Here is a 22,106-nt window from a genome sequence, read left to right as displayed (position 1 = left end):
TCTAAGAGTGCTGGTGACAACACTGAACAATCTGCACATAAAAATAGTAAATCTGATCAGTTGGTGCACCAGACACACACTGATGCCACAGTACACACAGATAACAAGCTTAAACAACTAAATAAACCATAATAACAGCTGATGTAGGCCCATTATAAACAATCACATCCTCAGCAATGATCACAACATCAAACAGCAGCCATGATGTGCTGAACTTGGTAGTTCTGTCTTACTCTCTGTGTTGAGAAATTTTTAGTCTCCAATTAATCAGTATTTGTTTTTAATATGGTTTTTTATTTTTCATATATTATGCCACTTTCTCTCTTTTAACCATCCACACATATAAAGCTTATGTGAAGTTGAAGTAAGAGAGAGACAGCAGAAGAAACTTTTTAAGAGAAAAAGAAAAAATGTCTAAAAGGAACAAAAGACAAAATAACCTAAGTTGAAGTGGAAATGACTGCTGGTAAAAGTCTTCGAATCTTCTCTGCTGTTTCTCTTAAGGCAGCAAACCTTAAAATCTTATTTCTAACTTTCCTGCATTCTAATCTAATTTCTGTCATTCTGTGTTTACTGTGTTACATTTTCACTCACGTTTGCATTAAAAACATGTATTAAACAGACACATGAACTATCAGGGAGCGTTCGATATAAAGAAAGTGAGCTCATAAATAAGACATTTCATGTGCACGTCTTTTTTTCTTTGCTTTTATTTTGGCACCCAGGTGTCAGACGCTGAGGGGAGGCTCATCTCCAGCCTGTGGATCGAGAGGCAGTAATCATATAGCTGCTGCAACTGTTTGATATTCAAGTATAATCACAGCAAATAGCGAATTCTTCCCCTGAAAAGCTTCATTTCATAGCAAGATATTCACCATTTGAAAATGGGACGCCCGTTCCAACAAAATGATTGTTGGCATGAAAATGGGACTCTCTGTAGCAGGGGTATTGAAGTGATTTTCAAAGTGGGATGCTTTAGTCACAAAGTAGTAACATTTTCAAAGATGCAATCCTCTGCTGTGCTGAACTATTGAGTGTTGCGCAGCCTGTTTCCACCTAAATTGGAGTGCAGCGTTTAATGGCGAAACCCCTCAGTTATTCACAATTGAGGTGTCTGTGCCAGGAGAGCAGGCATATTGTTATCATCTTTACATGTATAGAAACCTTTTTTCTGATGTCATGTATGTTTAAAAAGCAGATAGAAAAACATAATGACCAGATGTTTTGTGTTTATGTCACTGTATTGGCCTTTTACTGCCACAGAAACTTTTCAAGGAAATGTAGAACCTTTTTAGGAACTTCCAGTTATACCTGCGCTTTGACTGCAAGGAAACATGTTCCAGTTTTGCCTCTTCCGGTTTGGTTCCTTGAATTTTTGTCAAAACTTTAATTAATTTACCAAGTGTTTAATTGTCATATGTCCTCGACTGCGGCCTGTTTAGTTCATCCATGATGGCTTGGTTGGTTATCATTGTCTTTACCCTGCCAGTTAAACCTGACATTACCTCGCTAACAGCAAATCCTGCGTCATTGTACGGGCCTCTGGCAGCCTTATGCAACAATTCAGTGGTGTTGATTGTGTTGTATGCTAATCAAACCTCACAAACACACATCTTCTCCTGCACACATGGCATTAATCAAGCTAAAAGAAGCAGCGTTTGGTCTGACTTGCAACACTCGCACAAGCAAGCCTCAGAGAAAAAGAGAGAAAAAGAGCGGCTCAGTGTGTTTGTACTCTCACCACTACTGATGCACATTTTTATTAACTGATAAAAGAGTGTGTTACTGCTGTTGATCTCCTGCCATATCACAGCTCTGCCTCTTCAGTGCAGCTGAGTTTGCTGTTCCTCTTCTGGGGAAATGAGGGAGGAGGAACAAACTGACAGCATTCTTGGCTCAGGCTGTTTAACGGCCGTCCAGAACAGTGACACACATTAGCGGTTATTAAGGATTCTGTGTTTTCCATCGTGGTTTTTGGTCTTTGTCCCTCGTGGCTGCTGGTCAGGCCAGAACACAGCAGGCTGGATGAGCTGGACTGTCCATTATACCTCATTATTATCATACACCAACAGTGATTATTGTCACCAGGGTCCTCTCCCTTTCTCTGCTGTAATGCTCATTTAATCACTCGTTCACTCTGACAATGGGACTCAAACACAATGGCTGCTGATGCTTGACTAGAGGGGATTTGACCACACAATGGAGCTTGGTGGGTAGTCAGGAGAGAGAAAAAATGTGTGTGTGTGTGTGTGTGTGAGTGAGTGAGTGAGAACATATTAAATGACAACCCTGATGATAAAACCTGTAATTTTCTCCTAAAATAATTTCTGATCTAAAGCATTTTCATCATTAGTATTTATTTTCACTGACAAAATACTGATCTGCTTTCTGTGAGCTTCATAATATAAAGTTATTTTGGGAATTAAATGAATTAATGTGGCTGGATGGCTGTGTGGGTGGATGTTTTCTTCCCTACGGTGTGAATTTATATCATGTTTTTTGATTTTTTTTTTATTTCATGTGTCAGAAGTGCAGATTTTTCATATGCTAAGTTCAAGCCAATGCTTGTTTCAGCCTGAAAACTGTTGTAAAAAGTTTTGAATTATTTAGCCGTGACATTAGTAATGTATAAGTTCATGGAGTTGGGTTTTAACACCAGACAAAGCACTTCAATCATTCAGTTACAGCTTTTTGAAGTTTTATAAGTTACATTGGAATCAGACAAACTTGGCAGTTACATCATCTCCAATTCTGACGCCGTCCTCCTGTAAAAAACGACCACGTATGTTGTTTGTGCAGCAGCTTATCACGGTCCAGTTACGTCTTCTTGTTAAGAGACATCTCGTGGCCAAAATCAATGATGATCTGGAACAAGCCAGACCCCTAGAAGCCCCACCCTGGAACCCACAGGACCCAAAGGATCTGCTGCCAATGTCCTGGTGCCTGAAACCACAGGGCGCCCCCAGACGTCCCATGTCCATGCCCCGATGGGTCAGAGCTGTCTTGGCAGCACAAATGGAACTACACAATATTAGTTAGGTCCCACAGATGCCGATCAGATTGGGATCTGGGGAGTCTGAAGGCCTGGTTAACACCTTGGACTCTTTCTCATGTTCCTTGAGACATTTCTGAGCAGTTTTTGTGGTGTGGTAGGAGCAATGTCCTGCTGGGGGAGGCCCCTGCCATTGGGGAGTGTTGTTGCTATGAGGTGGTGCGGTTGGTCTACAACAATTTTTAGGTGTGTGAACACTGAACACAGACTGATTGTGTTTAACATGGAGTTTAGGTCTCATGTTTATGATGGGCCGATTTCCCAAAATGTAGAACTGTGTTTATTTTGGTGTCCAGTTGGTGAACAATAAGGGTTTTCTCCTTTCATTACTTTTTTGTTCAGATGTTCAGCAGGAGCAGAAGCTTTGTCATGTTTCAAGATGACAATCTTAGGCTCAAGGCAACAGTGAACAAATCTCTCTTTAAAAACTAAAGAAACAGTCTGAAACTGATGTCAATTTAATAGAATTGGGTGAAGAACAACACACCAACTCCTTCTCCTTGGATGGTTACTGGAGAGGTCATGGGAGTTTGCTCACCCAGTCTACATGTGTTTGGTGGACCTGGAGGAGGTCTTGTGGGAGGGGCACTGCGGGAGTATGGGGGACCTGAGATGTTACTATACAAGCCATCTGGAATGAGAGTTGTGTTCGTATTCTCAGCACAAAGTCAAACACGTTTTCAGTCAGTGTTTGTGTGGATGGATGGACGACTTTAGTCACAGATTAAATTGACCTGCCGTTAGCTAAACGATTATGAGGCTGCAGAGGTTAAAGAGGTAAAAAGTGTCAGTCTGAAACAGAATTTACAAGGTGATACAGTGTGATGGACTTCATCATTAACAGATGTCCTCAGCAGACACAACCATCCTGCTTGTGCATATTTCACAAACCTCACACTGCCTCTGGGTGTGTATTGGTACGCTGGGCCTTGTTGATTATTTTTTGGTACAGTTCTGTCAAACTTGTTGCCTGCTTTATGTGTATACATCTATTAACATATCCTGCATGCTGATTTGTCACTATATGTATGTTGTTGTGTAACCTGGCCGGGGTCTGAGCCAGCTGCCACTGCAGCTCTCTGCCAAATGGAACCAGACCAAGGCTGCTGCTGGATGGAGAGTTTAGAGAAAAAATGACTGATAACTGGAAGTCAGAGCGTCTCAGAGAGCAGAGAGACAACCAGACAAACAGAGAGAGGGAATGAAAAGAGGAGGAGAGAGGAAAGGGAAGAGAAAAAGCAAAGGGGAGTGGAGGTAGAGACCTAATGAGTGATCTCCAGGGATTAGCAGACTCAGAGAATTGAGAGGGAACGTTTTTTGTTGTTTTCGATCGGGTATCGAAACAAACTCTAGTTCTGAACTGATATAAAACCACATAATCGCAAGGGCTTCATTCAGCTGCTTTCCTAGATGAGCTCATTATAAGAGCTGCTGTGGAGACAATTGTGCTGCTGTGTCTGATTTGAAGTTTAAATCCAAAGGGGGAAAAAAACAGACAAAAACACTTGCTTTCTTAAAGGAAAAAATCAATAGCAAGATAATTTAAGAAACATTACACTGGAACAAAATAAAAATCCAGAGAAGACTCAACTCTCTCTGACTAAATAAGATGTCTTTTCACTGTATCTTATATTTTCTGTATCAGCTTGTCCCAACAAACCCAGGACTCCATGTTTTTTATGGCTCCATAAAAAGGAAAGTAATCTAGATGTCTTGAGCATCAGTTTATATACATTTCACCCAAATTCAGTCTCAGTCTTCAGACTCTTTTGGTGTCTTCACTTGGAATCTCAACTAAAAATTGAAATAATATTCAGTGTTTATTTGCACAGCAAAATTTGTAATGACTAGTCAGTAAGGTTTAACACAATTTCTGTTGTGTACCTGCACGGCCCCATCTACCTCTATAGTCACTACACTACACTTGAGTCAGCACCTAGAGGTTGTCCCTTTGCTAAAGGTTGAGTGTTTTGGTCAAGAGTCAGGAGCTACTATGCAGGTGATGTAAAATACTGTCACCTTCATCTACACAGGGTCATTTTTACATTTTTATGACATTACCTGATTCACATCCATAATTTCTGTTTTGTCTGCATAGCCTCGAGTACGCTGTGGCAAAGCCTCCATCCTTTTACAGATGTTTTATGTTGTCTATCCTGAAATACAAAACCTCTCCAGAATTTTTGTGTGTGTACAGTCACAGCAGCGTTTGTTGACATCGCATTTTCATGCTTTGGTGCTTTTATTGTCCATCTAACCTCCAGTACCACTGCACCGCTACAATGATATCCACTGTTGAAATTCCCCAGTCATGCATTTATTTTTAATCTCTCTCCCATAGGACACTTTTCTCTTGGTATCTCAGAGAATCTAAACAGGTTTTCTTCTCACAGTGTCCCTGAATACAGACAAAAAGGTTATCAACTGTGATGCAGTTACCTGATTCATCTTATTCAAGAAGTGCCACACTGAGAAATTCACTTTGGAACTGAACAGACAGCTGTGCTTATTGGTACAAATTCATCTCGGACTGTCTCCATTAAGCATACAATAATCTATAGCCTTGATATCAGTGTTGGAGTTGGTTATTCAGCCGAAATCAAAGAATTAGCATCACTTCTGAAGCTGTTAGGAGATTTTTTTAGCCTTGTTCTGACCAAATGACAGACAAAGTTAGAAAGTATCTGGTGAATATAGTGGAGCATTTAGAGACAAAAAAACATTATATTTGTCGTTGGATTAGAACAAACCAGAACAGCAGATATTGTACTTACATTCACCAGGCTGATCCAGAACAAAGAATACTAGTGTTTCTGTGTCTGTGAGCAAAGGTTTGCTAACACGTCAGGAAACTACATAGTAAGGCAGTGATTTGTGGTGGATGTGTATCCTGTTTTGATGTTCTGAACTTAAGTGGCCACAATTGATTAAAGCAGCTTCAGAGTCATCATTCAACATTTAGCAGGTCTAGTCTGTAAAACTGTTTACAGCAGGCCCAATGCACTGAAGACGTTTTAAAAGATGTGGTTGTATTCAGAACTCCTCTGCTCACCGCTGTAATGGGAACATTCATGACAGTGGGTCAGAGAATCGACTGCACGCTATTTACTCACTGACGTTAACTGATGTATAAAAACATGCATTTAGGTGATGGACATATAAAGACAAAGTGCAGCTGACCTTCAGCTCACTGACAGCTACGACTCGCTGACGTTTCCTCCCTGCCCTTGAGGAGCTGTAGCTGCCTCCCTGTGCTGTGTTGTTGGGTTTTAGACACGGTCTCATCTGCTCCAAGATTACACTTTGTTGCTCACTTTCTGCTTACGAGAGAAGAGCCGCAGCCTCAACACTCAAACTAAAGCGTGCTGTCTCTTCCCCTTTGTTGTTCCATCCATTTATTCGATCACTTTTCTGTCTCTCTGGGAATGCGGGTATTGTTGTGTCTCATTGGGAGTGGCTTCACAGCTGAATGATGGTGCAGATTGAATAGTGTGAGGCTTTAAAAGCAAAGTTTCCGTCTCACACTTCCCCTTCCCTCCTCCTCACCTTGAGTGTCTTCATACCATGATTTATCCTTATCTTGATAACCCCTGCCTGACCCATCTATGTGCATAAACCACCATAATGCAGCTTGTAGAACTAATTCATTAAAATTTCAATTTTCCTTCACCTTGAATATCACCATAAAGCTCCAGAGCCACAGGTAAAATAATTTACCATGAGCTTGATAACCTTCTCTCCTTCTCAAAGATAAACATGTATCTTGGTAAGTAGAGCAGGCAGACAGTGTAATGAGTGAGACTAATCCATTAAAGTTTCAAGGTGTATCAGTTTAAAACCTCTGTACACACTGATAAACCTTGAGCTGTCTTCTAAATGAAAATATCATCTTGTAGGTCACTGTAACCCCTGTCTAAAGCAAGAGTTAGAATCACCAGACTAAATATCTAATGCCTCTGAACTTTGAGCCTTGTACACAGTGTATGATTGAATTAAGTGTTAATAGTTCACCTCATCTGTTACATTTGCTTTAGCATCAACTGTTGTCATTTTCACATGCAACACAAATTCATCCTTCCACAGTGAGACACTGTTTCCTCTGTCAGGTTCACTGATATTCTGCTTGTTCATACAGATAATACTACTTGAAGGTCCAGCAGAGGTCAGAGGTCAAAGCTATAATATGTAACTTCTGTCTTCTGTGACCAAGGCTCATTGAATTGTTTTTGTGCTTTTAGATTGAAATTTGAAATTGTAGGCACTCATTCCTTTCTGTTCAACATGTTGTGACTTGAGAAGATTTTTGGACACAGTAAACAGTTTGTCACTATTACATGTGAGTGTGTGTTCAAGCATGCTCTGATAGCCAAGATCTAAGACCTTTGTAAACACCGGCCATCTGTGGCATAACAAGACACCGCTGGGCCCCAGTACAAGCCGGGCACTGCCCACCACAACGTGTAACAACCCAGAATTCAGTGTGGGCACATTTAACCTTTATTTAAACTTAATTTAGAGATGTAGCATAGAGGTATGAGACAATGAAATCTCTGCTTATATATATAAAACTCTTATGTTATTGTATTGTCAGTTATTTGGTGAGTGAATGACATCAGTCACACCATGGAGCAGATGACTCAGATCACAGATACAGAGTGCCTTTGCCTCATGTGTACTGTGGACTTAGTGCTAGAGATGCTGAAGCTCTTTTGATACGACAGTGACAGGATGAAATGAAAATGGCTGCCTGCTGCTGCTGGTAACTGAACCACAGAGGAAATTTGCAGACCGTAAACATGATCATGAGCAATGTCTTTCAGATTATACATCTTTTGTTAATACGAACACTACACATCTACAGTTCCAACACTTAGTTTAGGCAAAGTTTGCTAACCTCTTCCCTCCTCAAACATGACTGTGTAGCTTCTCTCACCAGTGAGGTTTGGTGTTAAGCGAGACGAATCCATTAAACTTTCAGACAGTCTGAATTTAAAAGCACTGCTCCACTGGGCGCTAAGTGACAAAATCTAGCCTCTCTGACCACCTCTGTGCTTTTTTCAGCTGCAAAATGGTTCGGGCAGTGGGTGCAGATGGTGGTGCTGGAAAAGCAGTCGGGCTGTGGATTACACTGAAGATTAGATTGGGCAGAGGCGAGGCTTCCTGCGCTCCAGTAGCACCAGGGCAGATTGAAGTCGCCCAGAGCAGTCGACATTTTAACCTCAGAAGATGCTCCGCTGGCTGCAGTGAAATTATGACCAGCCCTCCACTTTAGTGCCTTATCTCATACAGATGTGACTGTGTGGGCTGTTTGTGTGTGTGTCTCTGTCTGGCTGTGTATACTGTGGATGCCCGTACAGTGCACTGTACAGAGGCAGGTAAAACTTTCTGTGATGACACCTTTTAGCATTTAGTTTTCTCTAATTATTCCTGTCATATCTGTATGTATGTAAGTATAACCTTTTGCCCTGAAACATACAAAATCTGTCTTTGTATGAAGTCTTTTTCCTGCCTGCTGGCGCTGCTTTAAACTAAACTAAACAACAGTCAAGTCCAAATCATAAACTGTGGAACAATCATAATGTGTTTTGTGTCAGCCTCGCAACATAATGTTTAAAAACCACACTGAATAAAGAAAAAACAGAAAAGAAAACACAGCTCATTCTCAGCAGTACAGTGAATACATCGCCTTTCGTTATGTGTAGCTGAATAAAAGCAGTTTCAGGCCAAACAACAGACATGAAACATTAATAGTTTAAACCTCCCTTTTCTTTAAGTCATTGCTGCTCATTGCTATTATGTTATTATCACTCAGTCTTTCTTTATGTTCTCTGCCTCTCCCCCTTTAGCTCTGCTTTCTTCCTGCCTGAAATGAATGCTAATGAGCAGCACAGAAGCCATTTTCAAATAGTAAGCGTCCATGAGTGGGCAGTGCAGCTTCCATTAGTGGCATTTGCTCCGACTCTACCATAAAAATACAAAAAGACCATTTTTATTTTGCAGAATAATTGCCACTCAGTTGACAGAGGAATTGGATGTTTGGTTTTCAGCGTATCTCTACAACTGTGAATATCAGTAAGAGTTCACTGTTTAACGTTATGTTATGAACTTGTGTTTCCAGCTTTTTCCTTATCTATTACACATCACCTACACTTACACATCAGGATCATGGGAAATTCTACTTACTCTTGACTGTTGAATCACATTATAACCCTGTGTACCTGCAGTGCAGCCACCCCTCACTAAACTGCTGGTTAAGTTTCACTTGTAAGATGTACAGCATGCTATCTGTGTTCATCATCTGTGATATGAAAACATCAGATATTCACTTCTGAAAAATATAAAAAGAGTGTATCCTGATCGTAGCTAAACAAATTTTGAAGTAATATTCTGGCGTCGTGTGCTTTCCCTTTGTCAGCTTCAAATTCACTGACTCTGTCTGTCTGTGCCTTCAAAAACAATTCATATGAGTGTTTTCTGATCTTCCATCTCTGGGGTTTGCTCAAGATAACTCAAACTACTTGGTTGAAACTGGAGAAAGAATGAGTCCATGGTTAAAAGAAACCAGCGCTGACTGTTGCTGAGAAGAGGAGATGGAGGATGGAGAGCTCACTTGACAGGACAACATAAATACTGGTTGCTTTAAACTACCAGTGTGGTTGTTTTCCTGGTGCTGTTTCCAAACAAAGTCCTTTGTGGGAAGTGTAATGTCACCCTCTGTAACATCCTCTGGCAGATTAGTTTTTATACTGTGCAGGTTACAGCCCTGAATTGAGGTTTCTTGGCCTGAGACACACACTCCGTCATTTGTCAGAGAATTGTTTTGCTGGACCCGAACTGTGCCTGAATCCTCACCTCCAGGCCTTAGCTGAGCGGTGTCTGAGGTGCAGCAGAGCATGATGTGGACCAGCCCTGAAGACAGCGGAGGCTTTTGTTGTTGCAGTAGATTGATGAGGTTTATTTAGAGAGAAGCACTGAAGGCTGGGAAACAGAGAGGGAGAGACTGACACAGAGAAAGGGGGAGAAGAAGTAAACGGCAGTAATGGAGTTTCCAATCTGAGGGGAATTGGTTGCTCCATACAAGATGTCGGACGAGGAGAACAAGAGGGAACGCGAGAGGACATTCTTGCTCTTGTGGTGTCCTTTCACTGTTGTAACTGTCACTTATTAGAAACAGTCAGCAAATGTTTCAGATGAAATGCTCAAAGCCACGTCCTCTCTCAATAAAGACTGTTTACAGGTGTTCACACAAAACCAACAGGAGACAGACTGAGCTGTTTTCATGCAGCTCTACAGAGCCGACTGTCTCAAGCTTGTGGCTGAACGAACATAAAAGAAATGAGATGCAGGTTGATTCAAACACCAAACTCATGACGTGACACACAATGGTGCTGAGACAGACTGGCACAGAAAGCACGAACACACAGAGACCATATACCCTCAGAGGAGGAGAGACAGTTAGACACAGGTGAAACACTTTAGGGAGGAGCTGGTAATCACAGTGGCGGGAAAAACACCAGGACAGGAAGTGAAGTGAAATGAGACAAGAGGTGAGTTTTACAAAATAAAACGAGAGACAATGAATGAAACACTAGGAATAGACAAAACCTTAGTCAGCATCCTGGGATGTGACATTGGGTGGTTTGTTTGTAAAGACTGTTAAGCTGATGTTTGAGTATCTCATCCCTGTGTGATCCAGCGTCACTCCTCCTTCAACATCCACATTTCTGAAAACTTTCTTCATTTACAATTCATCACAGATTGGTGCTGCAACAAAAATGGATTATAGATAATTGGGGAACTGCAGATGGTGAGCATCAGTCTCTCTGCAACAATTACTTGTTTGAAGAGGGAGAGAAATGCATTTTGTTTTAAGGAGTTTTTACAAGCAGCTGTCAATTAAACACACAACAGTCAGCTGTCAACTCTTGGCCTCCTGTTTGCATGGAGCTGACAAAAAAATCAGCTCGTTCTCTGCCTCCTTTAAAAAAAAGTTTCAGTGCTCCACTCCCACAAATCCTTGCTAACTTTTCTGTCTGTGCTCATTCAGATAAATGGGGGGGAGGAACTGATAGTGGAATGTACATATTTGGCAAATATAGCAGGACAAAATCTGACCTAGAAATGGAGCAGTTAATAAATGTACTGTTTTTATTCCAGATAAGTTTGCCTGATGAAATGATCGAATCAAAACAAGACAAAAACTGTTTGAAAAACTGAAATATTTTAGAATAAATCTCTGCAAACCAAAACAATGTTCTTTTATTCTTGTTGATACTTCTGTCAGCTCTTCCTGTTTAACTTCATTAGTTTGTTTTGCAGTAAGAACTTGATTTTATCTGTCCTGCACAAATCTGATGCTTTTCTCATTATTGTGTTTTATCAGTTCATCCTCTGCAGGTTATCTCCGATGAAGTTAGGAATGACATAAACAACATTTCCATATCTGCGATTTACATATTTGCTGATATGTTGCTGCTCACGCGGGGCTGAGGTTGGTTCAGTGGGCTGGATTTGCAGGGAAGGAATCTCTTTCTTTCTGTTAATGTTGCGTCCTTTACCCCATTATTCGCAGTGGACCACAGGCTGGGGAGATAGAATAGGAAAAAGAGGGGGAGCGAGAAGGGAGTCATTGGAGCACATGCATTATGTATCATATCCCACAGTGAAGAAGACAGCGCTGCGAGTGGGAACGAGAGCGGCCAGCAGTGCAGCGAGGTGAACGCAGTGAATGCTAATGAGGGAGCTGCATTCGCTGGAAGGTACATCTGATTAAAAGCACAAGTCATGGTGAACACAGCACAGTGGTGTTATCAGCAAAAACACACAGAAACTAAAGGACGCTGTATCAAAAAAAAGAGATGAGTTTTTGGGGTATTTTTGGCTCTGCTGAAGATAAAAGATCTGTTCTCTGATAAAGAGCTGAGTCACTGATGTAGAGGAAGAAAGGGAAAACTTCTAAAAAGTGATATGTCCTTTTTGTTCATCAGTTAATTGTGGCTAAAAATGTTTCTTTAACCACATGAGGTTTGGATTTACAGTGTAACTGCTCACAGCTTCTCACTGAAACATTAGCACAGGGCCTGCACAAGGTTACAGGATTTTAAGTGGGTGGTGTTCATCCACTTCTGGTGAACACACTCTACCACATTTATTTCCTACACAAAGTGAGTCTGTCACAAAGCTGCTGCAAGGACAGACCTCTTTCTGTGCCTCTTTCTGTCTGTGTCTTCTGACACTTTTAAAGGCTTATTCTGAACAATGATTCACTCTAGCTAATTTCTTACTCTTTTTTTCATCTACATCTTTTATGCCTTGCATTTGCTGTTGATGTAATGTGTGTAAAATAGCAAAATAGCATTTGCTTCTTTTGTGGTTTTCTTTGCCACCAAAACATCAAGACCTGGACTCTACAAGACCCCTGTAGGTGTCCTGTAGACTCAGACACCAAGAGCCTCTGTTTGTTTATGGAGCACGTCCCAAAGATGCTCAATGGGATTCAAATCTGATTAATGGATTATGATTAATTATAGTATTAATTATTGTAACTGCAGCCACTGTATGAGCCTGACCACGCTGCTTTATCTACTCCACTGCCTGGTGAGGAGTCAGCCTTAATCCCCAGAGCCTAAACAGAGTCTGAGAGTGTGATTACTGAGCAGCCAAACTGGCTACTGTGCAGCTTCATCAAAACTGATGATGGCGATGACTGTGATAGGTGGGATGGTGAATGAATAGGAGCAGGCAGGTAATGATTATCACTGTTATCAGGTCTGGTTTATTTGAAATAAGTGGCCTCAAGCCTACATGTGATGTGAGATTAGAAACACATCAGATAACCATGATTATAATTCTCAGAAATGCCAATGTTATCATGTGTGGCTCCAGCTGATCCCAGCATGCATACAGTTTTCAGTCTGATTAATGCCACCATACCAGTCTCAGTTTTCTTTCTAACTGCAGAGGTTAAGATTAATTAAAATTTGAAAATCAATTAATGATTATTTTAATTTAAATGTTAAATACTTTTGCTTCAGGTTACATTAAAATTTTGCTCATTCTCAGTTTCCTTTTCATCAAATATTAATAAATTAATAAACTTCCTGACTGCATTTGTTCAACATTTACATTTATAGTACCAATAAAGAAACATGTATGATTTACTGCAGGTGATTAAGACGGCTGAGAGCGTGGATCCAGGTACAAAGAAAGAACCACTTCAGTGGTGAAGGGGGTGATGGAGCCAAAGGAAAGGTGACAGTCTTAAAGAGTGTCTTCAGTCCATTCACCCATGAAGATGTGAAGACATGACCTTTGCACAGCAGAGAGCAACTCAACAGCAGGAGCTCCCGATATTTTATTCACAGTGTACATTACCTCTAAAAGCCTTGCAATACCATCATAATGGATTCATAATGCATTGCAGTCTCTTATGGATTTCTCTGATGCTGCTTTTATGTGACTCTTAAGATGTCAAACAACTGTAAAGGCAAAAGGCAGTGAACGAATAATCAATGTCCAATATTCAAAGTGATGTTTCCAAGGTCAACAACAAACCTTCACACCTTCACACACTTGTATTACAAGAGCACTGTTTCATATACAGCTGTCTGGAGCTGTTACCGGCGTCTGTGCTGCAGAACTGTTTTTATTTGCCACAGTCTGAGTCTCCCACAGTGAGCCAGACTGGCAGCTTTTGCAAAACACTCAGGTTTCATGGGAGCAACGGCTTCTAATTTGAGTGAAAACCCCGAGATGACTGGGAAATCCCAGAGCAAGGCAAGAACAAGACTGGTCTGTCTGTCTGTCTGTCTGTCTGTCAGGGTTTCTCCTGTCCCCTCCCTGTCGGTCTCTTATCTGACTTTCAGTTCAGTTTCTTGGTTTCTTTCTGCATTTTGTCATTAAACCTTGGATTTATGGACTGGGTTGAATGAGGGCTTGTTTGGGAAATACATGGTAATCTTAGACACTGGGTGGTAAAGTGGTCTGTAGCAGTCTAGGTGGTGGTGTAGGTTTGGAGTGGGGTCGTGAAGTGTTTTGGTAGCACGTGATGTAATATGAATTGTAAACAAAAACGTAAATAAATTGATATTTGTATATTGAAGATGATTGTTATGTATTGTTAAAAAGGGTGGGGAAAATATGTTTTTTACATTCTACCTACTCCTTTTCAGACACTTTGTTTTGTCTCTTTTTGTTTTGTTTTGTATCTGTCTTGTTTTATTTTGTGTTGGAAATAAATAAATGAAATGAAATAAATAAACTTGGTATTAAAGTCAGACAAGCAGCATGTATTTTAAAGATTTGTTTAAATGGAAAGTACAAATAAAACACAATATGAACGCATCAAAGAAACAAGCTCTGATCAGAATATCAGTATATACACTGGAAAACTTGGTGTTTTCTGCGGTCAGTATGCATCTCAGTTTGTCCCCCTCTCCACTTTGTTTCTCCACAGCAGAAACAGAAAAAAACAGTGGAGGGTAACTTGTCACATCTCAGCAGAGCAACTAAAACTAAAGTGTTTTAGCAGAGCCGGGTGAAATTTTGCCTCAAAGCTACAGCGAACTCTTGGTGGAGGCAGAACCTAGCTCTCAGTGAACGAGAGCATCTCCCTGCTGGTACATGAAAACATTATCTGGTAATCTCTGCCCGTTGGCGCAGACACTTATTCATGAGCACTTAATACTCTTTGAACAGAACTTTTGGATCAACCCCCCTGCTGGCTTTATTTATTTTTTTCTTCTCAGAGTAGAAATGTCAATTGCTGGGGCGACTGTACTTCGTGTTGCTGCTGTTAAACAGATGAACACAGTACGGCTCATGTACAGAGTTATCAATGGAAAGAAAGACTAAAACAAATGCATTTTTTTACTGAGCTTAGCTGAAGAATTACATGTTCCTCTGAAGACTGAAAAAATCCTGGTTATTGTTGCATGTTGGACACGAAGTCACATGAGTCTAAGATGAGATTGTCTAACTATTTATAAGATTGCACAAAGTGAGATGACAGAAGAACTGTTGTGTTTGTAGACAAAGCAGTAACATGGTACCAGGAGCTCAGTGATAACTTATATTCAAAACACTGATATATAATAAAGACCAAATAGGCTGTGTTGTGTTTTGTGTAAGACAGATACTGGTACGTCCATCTATCCATGATCACCACCTTAGTGTGCCCATGCACAAGTAGCTGAGGTAAGTCATGGTTTACCCACCTCTTATTGTACCATTCTAGCATATATAGCATAGTCTAATTTAATTTAATATAGTTTAAATGAGGTGGAAAAAGCCTTACTCTCTGAGGGAGCTCTCAGAGGATTGTGTAAACACGTAAACATGAGATCTTTTTGAATTCTGAGCCTAAACATTGTGACGTGTTACCAACAGAGGGTGAAGGCAATGCAGCTGATGAATGGGCCACTGACAGTGAAGCATGCATGAAGCAGCTGATGGCAGTTGCTGCTTTTCTTTTGCTCTTAACAAAGTTTCACTCTCCTCCATTTGTTTTGATGCTATGAGAGAGTTAGTCAGCATCCCTGGTCATTACCATTCAGAACAGAGTGACTTTTGTTTAGAAACCATGATAATGGCGTCATGGTGGCAGCTAGAGAGTTTAGTATTCATCAAGGGGATTTGAACTGAATGAATGTGTCATTTAAAAAAGATAAAATAAATAAACACCACTCATTAGACTCACAGCCAGAACATTTCATTGAGCAAGAGTCAACAGTTTGACCCAACAAAGATCATCCTCATGAGACAAATCAAGCCACATAAGCTAAATGAATCACACATGTTTTTTTTTCTGTAAGTGTCTGTTTTATATTGTTTTCTATTGTTTCCACAGCAGCTTGTCACACAAACACAAACTAATCTGTGTGGGTTTTGGAATAGCATTGTATAAAAAACCCTTCATCTTGTCATGTTTGAATCATTTGATGTTGTTTCCCACAGAACAGAAACACCAGCTTCACCTGCAGCACTGAACAGGTAATACTCCTGACTGCTAATGGAAACAGAAAAGTTGTGGAAACTGGTTCAACAACAGCTGATCTTGCCAAAGAAAAAAACAAGTTTTGTATTGAGTCAGTGCAGAGGATTTTAAACTGAATGTCAGACCCAGGGCAAAACAACATTCAGCTTGAACGAGGCTAAATAAACCCTTGCACAGTAAATCATTTGCATGCAGTTGTGTTTGCAGTGTGATGCATTAGCAATGCTAAGATGCAGCAGTAATGGATTCCCTCAGTTGAAGTGAATGAACTTGATGGGAGGGCAGCACTTTTGACTCATTACTTTTGGGTGGTGGGTGGCAGGCAGTTTCTTTACATCAGAGTCATTATGCTGAGCCATTAGGCTGCAGGGGAACAGCACATACCAGCGGAGCCGTTATGTTTGCATTATGTTTGCAGATTCTTGCAGAGTGCTGTCACTCTCCTCCCACAGGAAGGCCTCTGCTGTCACTTTCTTTTCTAGATATGGCACTTCAACAAGCAGGGGAGCTGAACCATCGCCTTCACCACAATGACATTTCCAACCAGCCGTCGTCCCCTCGCTCCTTCTCTGTTATCTGTCCTGTCATATGTTTACTTCTGCATGTGATTTACATTCGCTTGCTATTGTTCTGGGAGACTGCAGGCTGCACAGGCTCTCTGAGGGCTCTGATTCAACAAGGCTCTCCCCATACTTTCTCCTTCCTCAGTGATTCATTTACTGTCTAATATTTACTCCATCAGAGGCATGTGCTGCCAGAAACAAAGATTTACTGTAGATTTAAAGTCCCTCTGCACAAGCATTTCTCAGGCCAACTCCCCCTAATGACACGCAGGCTGCCTTCAACAAATCAACTTTTTTACAGGCCAACACAGTCACCCAATGGTTGTTGTAAGTTATGGATCCCTATAGTCCTGCTCATCTCACAGCTAGCCTCTGTTCCTCTAGCCTCAGTAACTCAGAGGACTTGTGAAGAGTTTCTTTCATCAATCTTCAAGTCAAGAAACTTTAGAAATTCGAAATAAAGGTGCCTGAAACCAGATTATTAAAGAGTACAGGCTCAATTTTCAATGTTGTTTTTGTCTCATACTGTTGTTAGAGGACTGAGCTAATGTTTCAGATTTCATTGTGACACCAGTTGAAACTCTATCTTAAAAACAGGATAAATAACAGATAAATCCAGACTCTCAGTGGAATAAGTTTAATAATCTTAGTAACGGTGGGAGCTGACTTCCTCAGGTAAAAGTCTCAAAATGCTATTTAAGCAGAGTGTTTATTTCCAGCTGAAGAAAAGCAATACTGAGCTTCACATTAAGCAGCACATTAGCACATTTAGCTCTGGTAGCAAGTGCACGTGGATGATAATGAAGAGATTTGACTTAAGGAGTGTGTCATGAATTCTCACTTTGAGATGTCCCTGTGTTTCAGAAGCTGGTGGTGGTATCCTGCCCAGAAACAATGCATCAGCAAAAGGCAGGGGAGAAGAAGAAGAGTTCGCATCAAACATGCAAGTAAACACTGCAGCTTTTAAAATATTAAAAATAATCGGCTTTACAAATGTTTCATGAGGAGGGAAATGCATTCAACACGTTTGTTATGCCTCAAGGATACAAAATGTATTCTGTGAGAAACACTGAATGTGAACTGTGTTTGTTTACACGAAAACTCCACAGGGTGTCTTTAAACCACACAGTGTGTGAACGCTGCTTCATTCTGGACAGCGTTAGAAACAAAACAATTCTTTTCAAATTGTTTCACCTCTTTTCTTGACTCATCTTAAGGAAGCATCAGTCCAGGTGCTCCCTTTAGATTACACTCCAGCAGAAATATCTGGTCAACATTAATAAAACATATCAGCACCACAATAATACTACACTGCAGCTGCAGCCTTGAATAATAATGAGCTTGAAGAATAAAAGTGACATGAAACTGAGCTGAGCAAACAGCACAGAAAGAACATGTTGATTTGAAAAATCTGATCATTTGACCTTCTCTCATTATCACAGTCTACATCTCCTGCTTACTGTCTTTGTCTTTCACTCATCGTGCTGCTAATCACTTCATCACAGCCTTAATAGCACTAAATGGCTGCCTGAAGCGAGGGCAGGCAAAAAATATCTCACTGTTGCCCTGAAAAGCAGGCAGTGAAACAGGACCCTTAACAGCTAAAGTACAATCTCTCATTAAAAGATCAAGGTGACACAATTTCATTAAGTGCACCAAAAATGTTTTTAATTAACTGATAACTCCTGACATTAAAATACAACTCCAGCACTATCTTTTCTTTCCACATTTAATTTATGCATTTTCTTTTGTCAGAGCCTACAAGTGGGCTAAGTTTTCCAGTTATTTTCCAGGCATCCACCTCCCTCTCTGTCTCCAGCCTGCTGTACTGCTCTCCAAAGTTCACTCCTTCTCTCCTTGAGGCCAGTCAGTGGAGCTAACAGCATGTTGCTAATCACTTTAATCAAGGCCAGAGATGGAAATAAACAGCCGACTGAAGTGAGGGCAGGAGCAAAATCAAGTTTAGTCAGTAAACAAAAAGGTGAAAACACATGGTGCTAAAATCGGCTGCAGTGAGACAAAGGAATGCGTTTATTTCCCTCTGCTGCGTATTTCCATTACTGTAGACTGTGTTTTTTTCTCCTTTGTGCCTGTCCAATTTAAACAGCATTATTGCCATGAAGTGCTGGCACATGCTGTTATGCTTTCAATCAATATGACTCATACGTTTAATCAAATCGAGTCTTTGTTATGTGAGTGGGGTTGTTTGCAGTGATTGACCCATAGAGAAATCTCACCAACTCAACTCCGCAGAGCCCTTTAACCACTAATGTCTCATTGTTTTGGTTTACTTGCACATTTACTGTATGGTTCAGTCTCAACTCTCTTATCAACACATTTTTTCTCAGCAGGAGTAAACATCTGTTTTCAACAAACAAGCTCTGATAAAACCCTCTGTGAGACACTCACCCTGCACCAAACAGGAGGCAGATAAAAATAGCACGAACAAAGTGGAACATCTGTTGCAGCTATTTTCTCATGAGTTGGTGGAGACCAAAGCAGAGGGAGAATATTGGAGTTACATTCACCAGGTGGACAAAGAAGGAGGGATGTTAAAGTTCCAGTGTGTAACATTTACAGGGATCTAAAACTAATTATCATTGTGTTTTCATTTGCTTAGAATGAGCAGTTTATATCTACATAGGAAGTGGATCGTCTTCCATGGAGTTCGCCATGTTTCTACAATTTTGTCAACCTGTCGTGAAACAAATGCACATATACCAGGCAAATAATACAAATAAAATACTTTTTTTTCTTGGCAGAGTAGTCGATGTGGTAGTTGACGCCTGATGGCCACCGCAGACTCTCTGACATGCTTGGGGAGGGAGAGTTCAGGAGAATCACCAATCTATCTATGCCTCAAGTTCACGTTAACCAGGTGCTGTGAACCTGCGGTTTAACTGCTGCGAACCCTGTCTTATGTAATCTGTGTGTTTTTAACTCGGGATCAGATCTTTGTTTTACACTTGTGAAGTTGTTTGATATCAAAAACAAAAAGATAATACTTGTACCAGCTTAACTAAATGCAGGGATGACTCACACAGCAAAGTGAAGGTGATGGAAATTAGTTTTTTAATGCTGTTGCTGAAGTGATGCACATTGGTCATGTTGGTGAAAGGCTGATTATCAGTGTTACTGAAAAGCTCTTTAACCAATTTCCTGCCTGCACTCCTACAATTTAAGACCAGTATTCATTTTGAACATTTTCCAAAAGGCCTTTTGTGTTTGCTCTTTTATCCACACTGAGGTGTTATTTTCAACAGAGTAAAAAAAATTGTTGTCAGATTTATCTCTTCAACCCACAGCATGCCTGTCTGTCTATACAGAGATGCATTTTGCGTGAATGGAAAAATCATTTGAGCTCATGATCCTGACAACTTACAGCCACCATCTCCTACTGCACACCTGCATACATACACATCCTCTGCACTGCTAAAAGGTCACTTCTGTTATTAAAGGTTGTTTTTCATGTCATTTTGACTTTATTAGATAAGAAGGCCGAGTGTGACGGGAGAGACGGAAAGAAGTGCTGCAACAAAGTTCACTTCTGCCTGCCTGCTGGAGGTTCTTGGTGGGAGCCCAACCCTCGGCGCGCTGACATCTAAATAATAGATGTCCTCTAAATGGCAACAGGAAACAGCAAGCCAACCTTTACCTCGCCTTGGGTGTGGAGAGAGCAAGCGAGGGAGACAGAGAGAGAGAGAGAGATGCAAGATGGCTTATTGTTTTCCTATTCTCTGTCTGCAGAGAATGATTATGGATATACAATACTGGTGGCATATTTTCATGATGGATGGCACAGCCAAGGCGGGTGACTATCCTGCTGGTATTGTGTACTCGCTAATTAAATGACAAATTGTCACCCAGGAAATGTGTATTTGTCCCTGGAGTTGCCAAACATTTTTCTTTCTAATTTGTTACTGTTGGGTTATTGTCTGTGGGTGTTATGCAGACAGACATGGTAGGGCGGATGCATGCAGGCGAGGATTTGTTTTTGTTTTCTCTCCTTTCTCCCTTTGTCTTAATTGACGTATTTCACCTCATGCATAAAAATGTCATCAAAAAAAGTAAAGTGCACCACAAATCGATAAATTAGAGGCTGTTGTCTCTGTGACCAGGGAGCTAATCTCATGGGAAATCTGCAGATATTCATACAAATGTCATGTACTGCATGTCTGGAAAAAATGTGTCTCATAGAGACTGGGCCAGGGTGTTTTATTTTACATTATTTTTCATTAAAGTCGATGAAACCCTGTCTTGATGATACACACACCCATCAACACCATCAACAGGAATAGCCACTGATTGCTTTCTATAGCTGCTGTAGTGGATAGCAATCTGCAAAGCTGTGTTATTATTATCCAATCAATTGTCTCTATCTGTTGTCCAATTCCGAGAGAAAAATGTGACACAACATCACTTGGAAAGTGGTGTATAATGTATGAAGCGTTCATCACACAGAGATTCATCTGGGTGCTTGCACAAAAGAAATCCCTTTAAATTACATCACCATTCATCACTAATGTGTCGCTGAGATGCATGAAATCCAGAATAAAGGCCTTTTTCACAGCGACTTTGAAACTAATTTATAATCTGTGAAAAACAAAACAACACAAATGAAAAAAACAAACAATTACATGAGTCTGACATGGTGAGATCATCTCTGTGGTGCTGAAGTCTCTCTTCATGCTCAGGGGTTTTTTTCAGTGAAGGCAAATTTTTTAAGTCATTTGGCTTTGCAGCAACACAACCAGGTCAGGAAACCTCTGACAAAGAGTTGTGTGCAGCCACTGCATTATTTTAAAGGGTCACAAGCAACTGGCCAAATCATATCAATGTATAAACATGTTTCAGGTTCCTTCAAGGCTTAAAGTTATGGTGCATTGCAAAGGAGAAGTGGAGTATTTATTCTCTTTGCCCAAAGTAACAAGCTTTGTGGGGCAAATCAATCACACTGATGAAGGAGGTCAAATAAAACAAGCTGTGCTGTAGTTGTTCTGCAAGTGAAGAGATTGGTTTCAACATGGTTTATGAGCTGTGCCTGCACACTGGTCTGTCCTCAGGCCAGCCTCTGTGAACTGCAGTAAGTCCAAGAAGGCAATCCATTTCCTTTGATCAGAGAAATCGTTGCACATTCATTTTACATTCACAATGCAGCTCAATAGACATGGTATAGAAGCAGTGCAACCTGATGACCCCCTTATCCATGCTAATGTGTTATATATATGTGCTGCTCTCCTCATATTTTTCTATATGTGTATATATAACTATAACTCCCTCACATCTGCGCAGAAAAGTAAAAATATGATGTAACACTCAAACCTTTAGAAATGCAGTATAAAGAGTGTCAGAATGTGACAGTGTGCTTAACTCGATAAATCCACAGACACCCACAGATCAAGTGCTTCTCACCTGAAAGACAAGAAGACCACAGAAGTAGCCAAGTCTTTAATTTCTAACATGTATGACTTCTTTTGGCTAATTAAGAGGTAATGAT

The sequence above is a fragment of the Lates calcarifer genome, linkage group LG20, assembly GCF_001640805.2.
Source record: "Lates calcarifer isolate ASB-BC8 linkage group LG20, TLL_Latcal_v3, whole genome shotgun sequence".
NCBI lineage: Eukaryota > Metazoa > Chordata > Actinopteri > Centropomidae > Lates > Lates calcarifer.
This window is presented reverse-complemented; position numbering follows the sequence as displayed.